Raw genomic sequence first — 8,279 nt, 5'->3', positions numbered from 1 at the left:
GCGCCGAGTCCCGCCTCTGAGGCGTCCGTCTGGAGGATGAAGACCCGGTCAAAATCAGGGCTGCGGAGCACGGGTTCGCGGCAGAGACTGGCCTTGAGGGTCTGGAATGCCGCGTTGCACTCTTGGGTCCACTATATCTGTTGTGGGCTGTTCTTGGCCAGCAATTCCGTCAAGGGGGCCGCGATGGTCGCGAACTGGGGGATGAACCGCCGATAATAGCTGGCCAGCCCCAGGAACTGGCGTACCTGGCGCTTTGTAGTTGGCAGGGGGGCAGGTTGCAATAGCCTGAACCTTCCCCACGAGGGGTTTTACCAGCCCATTCCTGATGTATACCCCAAGTAGGTTGTTTCTTGCCACCCAATATGGCACTTCTTTGGGTTGGCGGTCAACCCGGCAGCCTGCAGGGACCTGAGGACCGCGGCTACCCAGTTGAGGTGGTCCTCCCAGTGACGGCTATAAACGACCACGTCGTCCAGGTATGCAGCGGCGTAGTCCTGATGGGGCTGGAGGAGGTGGTCCATCAGCCGCTGAAACGTAGCCGGGGCCCCATGGAGGCTGAAGGGCATTCGGGTGAACTGATACAGGCCTGTAGGGGTGGCGAAAGTGGTCTTCTCCCTGCAGGCCGGTTCGAAGGGACTCTGCCAATACCCCTTGCTCAGATCAAGAGTAGTGATGTACCCGGCCTCTCCCAACCGGCCGAGCAACTCATCTACTCGGGGCATTGGGTATGCGTCGAATTTCAAGATAGCGTTGATGCGCCTGTAGTCGATGCATAACCGTCTGCTGCCATCCGGTTTGGGTACTAGGACTATGGGGCTGCGCCATTCACTCTGTGCTGGTTCGATGACCCCTAAGTCCAGCATGGCCCGTACCTCTTCGTTGACAGCTTGCCGCATGTGGTAGGGCAAAGGCCGGGCTGCCCCTCGGACCACCCCCCCCGGCTCCGTCTGAACAGTGTGCTGGACGAGGGTGGTGCACCCCGGGTGGGTTGTGAAGGTGCGGGGGAATGCCAACCGCAGACACTGGGTCTATTTGAGTTGTTCCATCGTCAGTGTTGGTCCGAGCTGGGGGCCTTCAGGGTCCACTGGCTCTGTCACCTGGGGCCCCAGCTAGGGATCCGGCGAGTAGGGGTTAATTAACAGCCCCTCCCGCTCTCGCCACAGTTTCAGAAGGTTCACGTGGTAGCGTTGTTTCTTTTTACGTCGATCGGGCTGGTAGATCTCATACATGACAGGCCCGACCTGCCGGATCACCTCGTACAGTCCTTGCCACCGGGCCAGGATCTTTGATTCGCTAGACGGGAGGAGGAGCAGAACCCGGTCCCCGGGTTGGAAATCGCGAGTCTGTGCTCCGTGATTGTAGGCCGGCGCCTGAGACTCCTGGGCGTCTTTCAAATTCTCACGGGCTAGGGCCCCCGCCTGTGCCAGGCGCTCCTGAAGCTGCAGTACGTATTTCAAGAGGCCCTGGGCAGGGGATGGGGCTTGCTCCCATGTCTCTCGCATCAGATCCAGGAGGCCTTGGGGTCATCGACCATATAGTAACTCAAACGGGGAGAATTTCATGGAAGACTGCGGGACCTCCCGGATTGCCAGGAGCAGTGGTGGCAGTAACTGGTCCCAGCGTCGGAGCTCGTCTGGGGGAAACTTCCGTAGCATGCTCTTAAGGGTCCGATTAAAGCGTTCGACCAGCCCGTCGGTCTGAGGATGGCAAACGGACGTACGCAGCTGCTTAATCCCCAAGATTTCACACACCTGCCATAACAGCCGAGCGGTGAAGTTGGTGCCCTGGTCCGTAAGAATTTCTCGGGGCAAACCGACGCGGGCAAAGATTTTCATGAGCTCACCGGCGATGCTACAGGCCGTGATAGTCCAGAGGGGTATGGCCTCGGGAAACCGGGTAGCATAGTCCAGCAGGACCAGAATATACTGAAAGCCGGCCGTGCTTTTGGGGAGCGGGCCCACCAGGTCCATAGCCACCCGCTCGAAGGGGGTCTCGATTAATGGCATGGGAACCAAAGGCGCCTTAGGTGTCTCGGCCGGTGCAGCCAACTGGCAGTCAGGGCAGGACCGGCAGTAAGTCCGCACCTCCTGATGTACGCCGGGCCAAAAGAAGCGTGTTAGAATCCGGGACAACGTCTTCTCATGGCCGAGGTGTCCAGCCGCTGGGACGTCATGGGCTAGCTTCATGACGGCTCGTCAATGACACTGAGGAACGAGGAGCTGAGTCTGAAGCTCCCCTGTCCGGGGGTCCTTCTCCACCCGGTACAGGCGCTCCTGCCATAACTCGAAGTGGGGCCATTGGGTGGCCTGGTGAGAATCTATGACGGCGCCGTCGACAATGGCCACCTGTTCATACGCCCGCTTGAGACTGGGGTCCGCCCGCTGGTCGCGGCAGAAGTCCGTCTGAAGTGGGGGGCCCTCCAGTGTCTCTGAGGGGGAGCCCCTGACTCGTCCAGCTACTCGGGGGGGTTGGACATTTCTTCCTGGTCTGCTCCGGCTTCTGGGGGTTCTCCTCCCCAGGCCGGAGTGATCCTCGGGCGTTCCCCAGGGCGGCAGCGGAGGACTTCCGAAAACTCGGGCCAGTCACGGCCCAGGATCACCGGGTACGCCAGGCGTGGAGCAAGGCCCACTACCATCAGTCGGGTGACTCCTTCTACCATTAGCTGGGCCTGAGCACTGGGGTACGGCCGAATATCCCCGTGGATGCACTGCAGCCTGATCGTCCCCAGGTGGGGGTTGGCCTGGGGTCCCAAGCCCTGGCGGACCAGCGTCTGACCACAGCCGGAGTCGACGAGAGCCACCATTGGGGACCCCTCCAGGACCACGGGCACTGTGATTTTTAGCGGCAGGGGGACGTCGGCCGTGGCCTTCCCCGGAGTAAACCTGGCCGAAGTGGCACTCCATCGTCGGGCAGTCCCAGTGTAGGTGTCCATACTCCCCGCAGGAGAAGCAGGGTCCCAGATCAGCTCGACCTGGCTGGGGACGTATTCCTGCGGCCCTCCCGGGAGAGCCACGGGTAGCCCCCTGCCTTACAGAGGGTGAGGGGGCCGCTGGTCGCACCACAGCCTCCGTGGGTCAGCCTCGGGGCTCGGGCCCCGGGGGGGCCCTCAGGAATCTGTCCGGGGCAAGCGGGGCAGCCTCCTCTCAGGGTTGGGGTGACCCACCCCGGGGTTGGAGACTCGGGGGGTCGGGGCCACAGACGCCTCTGCCGCCAGAAAGTTCTCCATTAAGGTGACGGCAGCCGCCAGCGTCGAGGGCCGATGGCGGAGGACCCAGGCTCTTCCCCGGGGCGGGAGTATATGGAGGAATTGTTCCAATACAATTTGCTCCATGAGCTCCTCCGGCATTCGGGTCTCGGACTGCAGCCACCGCTTTCACGTCTCTCTTAGTTCCTGGGCCACCATCCGGGGTCGGGCCCCAGTGGGGTAAGTCAGGCCCCTAAACCACTGGCGGAAGGTCTCTGGGCTCACGTCCAGGGCATCCAGAATTGCCGCCTTTACTTGGTGGTAATCTTGGGCGGCCTCCATGGACAGGCCCCGATAGACAGTCTGGGCGGTCCCTGTCAAGTACGGGGCCAAGAGGGAAGCCCATTGGTGTGGGGCCCACCTCGCGACGATGGCGACCCGCTCAAACGTTACCAGGAAGGCTTCTGGGTCGTCACTGGGACTCATCTTGGTCAGCCGGATTGGTGGGTTCGGCCGCGGTGCCCCCTCGGAGCCCTCCGGCTGGGGCTCCGCAGGCTGGGACAGTGCCATGGCCAGCTTTTGGAGGCATTCCCTCTGGAAGACCTGATGCTGCGTGGCCAGATCTTGCATCAGCTGGTGCTGCTGAGCTCCTAGCTGTTCAACCAGCTGCTGCTGTTGCTGGCACTGGGCGGCCTGCTGCTCTTGCTGTTGCTGGAGCTGGGCCGCCTGCTGGCGCTCCTGGCTTTCGGTCAGGAAGGCGAAGAGCTGAGACAGATCCATGTCTCGGGGGGGGGGGGTGTTCGCTCCCCCCCAGGTCCCCTCTCAGAGGGGTCGAGGGCCCGTGCCCACATATCTGGGCAAGGGTCCCTGGTCAGGTGCCACGTGTAAGGGTCTGCCTGTCGGCGGAGGGGTCGCTCTTTGCCCGCTGGGCGCCTGGGGACCAAGCCGCCTCGCTACACATGGGTAGTACCATCTAGGCATCCACAAAGCCCGGGCCCTAGCTCAGGGTGGGGCAGCAAACACAGGTACAAGGCTCAGACCCTCAGGCAGGGCAGGGCCGCAGTTCAGGGTAAGTCTATAACTCCCACTCAGGCCAAGGGGAGGGGGCAGTCTGCCACCCAAGGAGTGGGTGGCGGGGGGTGGGACGCAGGCCCTCCCACTCCACTGCGTCCCAGCCTGGGGCTTTAGCAGTGCAAAGACTCGCTGCTGTCAGTGGGGATCCAGGCCGCAACACACTGACATGGGCTCAGGTGTGTCCGCAGCCTGACTGGGGTCGGCTACCCCTGGGCTACTTCTAGTTACCCCCTCCTCGGGTACCTGAGTCGTCGTGGCTTTGGCAGGGGGTTCCACCACCATCGGCTCCTCGGGGTACGGGTGCACGGGGGGGCGCAGCGGATCCTTGGGGTTGGTGGCCACGGGCTGGCTCGGCCAGTCCCCCTCTGGGGAGCGGGAGCAGGGCAGGCTGGCTCGGCCGCTGCCTTCTGTGGCCTCCCCAGCGAGAGCTCGGTCGTGGACGTCCGGCCTCGCTGACCGCCGGGGTCTCACTGAGCCCGGAGGGCCTGCCTTTGTACTTCCGGGTCGGGGCTTGCCCCTTTCCGGGGTGGGCCCAGAGCCCCATGGCTCCGCCCAGTCCGGCCTCCGGCTGGGCTCTTCGCCCTCTGGGGCCCCTGTGGGCCAGGCCGCCTCACTACACCAGCATAACAGTACCGGCAATTTGCCACAACACATATTAGTAAGGATAGAAGAGTATCAAAAATCAAACCCAAAATACCGTCTCAGGTTAATAAACAGGCCTATATACTAACAGTGCCTATTAATTTTGTGGTGCTTGCTGTACATTTATGATTATTACACTATGTTTGTCACTAAGCCTATGGGTTGTGAGAGTACAAGACCATTAGTTTCACTGCCTGCAGGCATTATATACCATGTGTTGTGAACTAATAAAGATGAATAGTTTCCAAAATAAAGAGTTTTATTCAGTAATGAAAACCAAAAATCTGAAGAACATAATAGTAAATACATTTTAACTTCAAAAAATTTGGGAGTCATTAATAAATAAAAAAAGGGAAAGGAACATGGATGTCCATTGTACCTCCACATACATCAACCATCAGTGTAGGTGAAGCTGTGGTTGTCCATGCTATCCCCTGGTGTGGAGAGGCAGGGATAGGTGTGCATGACCTGAGACCATGAGGAATGCTGAGGAGGGAGGTGCTATGCTGCAGTTCTCCACTGACGGCAATGGCAGTTGAGCCTGGGATTGTTGATCCTGGAGGTCCATAGACTGTGCTGCATCTGATTTTGCTGTCAGAGAAGGTCCATTGTGTCCTGGTGCAGCTCCCTCTCCCTTTTCTGTGCCTTCCTACTTGATACAGTCTGCAATGTTCACCCTCCAGGCCCTAGGTCTGATGGAGCACTGGCTTGTAGGATCTTGCAGAACATGTCCTTCTGCATCCTCTTTTATTTCCTTCATATCTGGGTCAGTTGTTACACTGGTGCGGAGGGGGTTGCAGCTACAGATAAAGTACACAGAGTTACCATTGTCAGTATAGTATATGCAGAAAGTGAAACTTAAGATTCCGAAATCCCCTGTCCCTAAAGTGTTAACAACATGATTATTCGCACTTCTGATTGGGAGTGCTTGTTCACAGCACCAGCCATGGTCAGTGTGATGCACCAAGGGTGAGGGAAATGGAGAGGGAATTAGTTGGTGGCATGAAACTATGGCTATAGGGCAATGCCACTGAGCTGGCGCTATTTTCCACAGCGGTGGTGGTTTTTGCTGATATCTCACTCCTGAGGGTAACAAAGGCAGAGAGATCACAGCTGCTGCTGGCATCCCCAAATCACCAGGCCCATGTAATGCTAGTCCGTGTAGTGCAGTGCTATTTATCTCCTAGATCATCCTGAGTTTGTTGGTTCTAAAGCAGAAAGTCTAAAGAGACTAGCAAATAACCAAAATGACCGCCAGATTCTGCACATCAAGGGAATGTTCAATGTTGAAAACTTGGAATCACTGTGTGACACACAGAAAACTCTGGAGTTTTCTCCCGCTACTGCCAACATGTTTGCAAATACAGATGTTTACCAGATCCTGAGAACCAAAATCTCAGCTGAACTGAGCACAAAAGCTGCAGGAGAAACATATGTCAAGAAAACTCAGCTGTTTCTGGAAATCCTTCCAACCATGAAACATGAGAACCAAAAAAGTGTTCAAAACCTTCAGGACAATGCTCGGGGAGAAATGGGAGATGACCGTGGCCCATAATCAGAACCCCAAAGGGTTTGGTACTTAAGATTCTTTTTGGAATGTCACCCAGCTGTTGCACCCCTTCCTCAAGGTGAATTTTGCAGCAGACTATGACCGTTATGCCAGAGTGTTTCAGCCATTTGCCACTAAAGATGACATTACCAATCTGAAAGGGGAATCTACTACTTACATGAATTTGCCTAATTCTGACAATGTGAAACTGGATGTTTCCCAGTGTTAATATTGCACAATGATGTGCTCTCAAAGAGATGCTGTCCGCCTATTTATTTGCTTGCATTTAATGTGGCACTGATTTGAAACAATTAATCCTCCACAGTTAAAGCTATGTAATGCCCCCATCCATCCGGTAAACTCCTTTGTGCCAATCTCTTTACGAATTTGGATGGACAGGCTACCCTCAAAATGGCTTCTCCTCCCTCTTGGGCTCCCAGGGAGGGAATCTCAATCCCTGTTGGTCAGGTTTGCTCTTCTTCCCAGTCTTTCCCCTGTCAGTCCTTTCACTCTGCCCCGCCTGTGAGCAGGCACACCTGCAATCCTTCCCCAGACTGAGAGGGGCCCCTGTTGTTTTACATAGTGCATCTCTTTCTCTCTTGCTTGCTGAGCAGACTCTGAGTTTGCCCTTGCCTTCCCCTTCCTACCAGGACAGTGTGCCTCAACCTGAGCTGCCAGCACAGAGTCCCAGGAGCCTAGGTAAGCTCCTTGAGGGTTACAGATAGATAAGGTAAAAAGGAAACATGGGGTCATCTATGCCTGTAACCAACGAGAAAAATCAGTGCTTAGAATTTTTCAAGGAAAGTAAAGACAGGAATGAAATGGAGGCAAGTACTGCAGCACTGAGGTCAGTGTTTGCGCTAACAGAATAAAGGCGCATGTAGGGGGATGGAGCACCCATGGAAAAAAATTAGTGGATGCTCAGCACCCACAAGCAACCCCCCAATCTGCTCCTCCCTCTCCCTCCCAACGCTTCCCGCCAGCGGGGACTCCAATTAACTCCTTCCCCTCCCTCCCAGGGATGGGAGTTGGGCTGAGCGTGGCTGAAGGGACATGCCTGGGGCAGGGGACAGAGTCTGGGCTGGCAGCACAGCTCTGCCAGAGGGGGTGCAGGGAAGTCCATTGAGTCCCATCCCTTCCTCACCTGCAGCTGCAGTTACTGATGTTTGGTAGTAGATGTCTGGAGCCTGCACCGTGCCCACAGTTTAAATTCATCTTTTTTGAACACAGGTGATCAAAATTGTACACATTATTCAAAATGAGGTCTTACCAGTGCCTTGTACTTGTTTCAAGAATAAGCTTGACCAATTCATGGAGGGAATGGTCTGATGACCTTGCCTACTATGGCATATGGCCCTACTGCAACTGCTATTAGCAAATATCTCCTATGGCCAGAGGGAGGACGCTAATTGGGAAGGGCTCTGAGTTACTGCAGAGAATTATTTCCCGCATGTCTGGCTGGTTGGTCTTATCTCTATGCTCAGGGTCTAACTGATCACCATATTTGGGGTCAGGAAGGAATCTTCCCCCAGGTCAGATTGACGGACATCTTAGGGGGTTTTCGCCTTCCTCCGCACCATGGGGCATGGGTCACTTGCTGGTTTGAACTAGAATAAGTGGTAGAGTCTCTATAATTAGAAATCTTTATATGAAGATTTGAGGACTACAGTAGCTCAGCCAGAGGTTACTGCCCCATTGCAGGAGTGAGTGGGTGAGGTTCTGTGGCCTGCAATGTGTCGGAGATCAGACTAGATAATTATGATGGTGCCTTTTGGGCTTGAAATCTCTGAGTTGGGCTGGATTCAGACTGGTGACCTACATGTGAAAGAC

This window comes from Mauremys reevesii, linkage group 1, assembly GCF_016161935.1.
Source record: "Mauremys reevesii isolate NIE-2019 linkage group 1, ASM1616193v1, whole genome shotgun sequence".
In the NCBI taxonomy this organism is placed as follows: domain Eukaryota; kingdom Metazoa; phylum Chordata; order Testudines; family Geoemydidae; genus Mauremys; species Mauremys reevesii.
Note: the sequence above shows the minus strand (reverse complement) of the source record.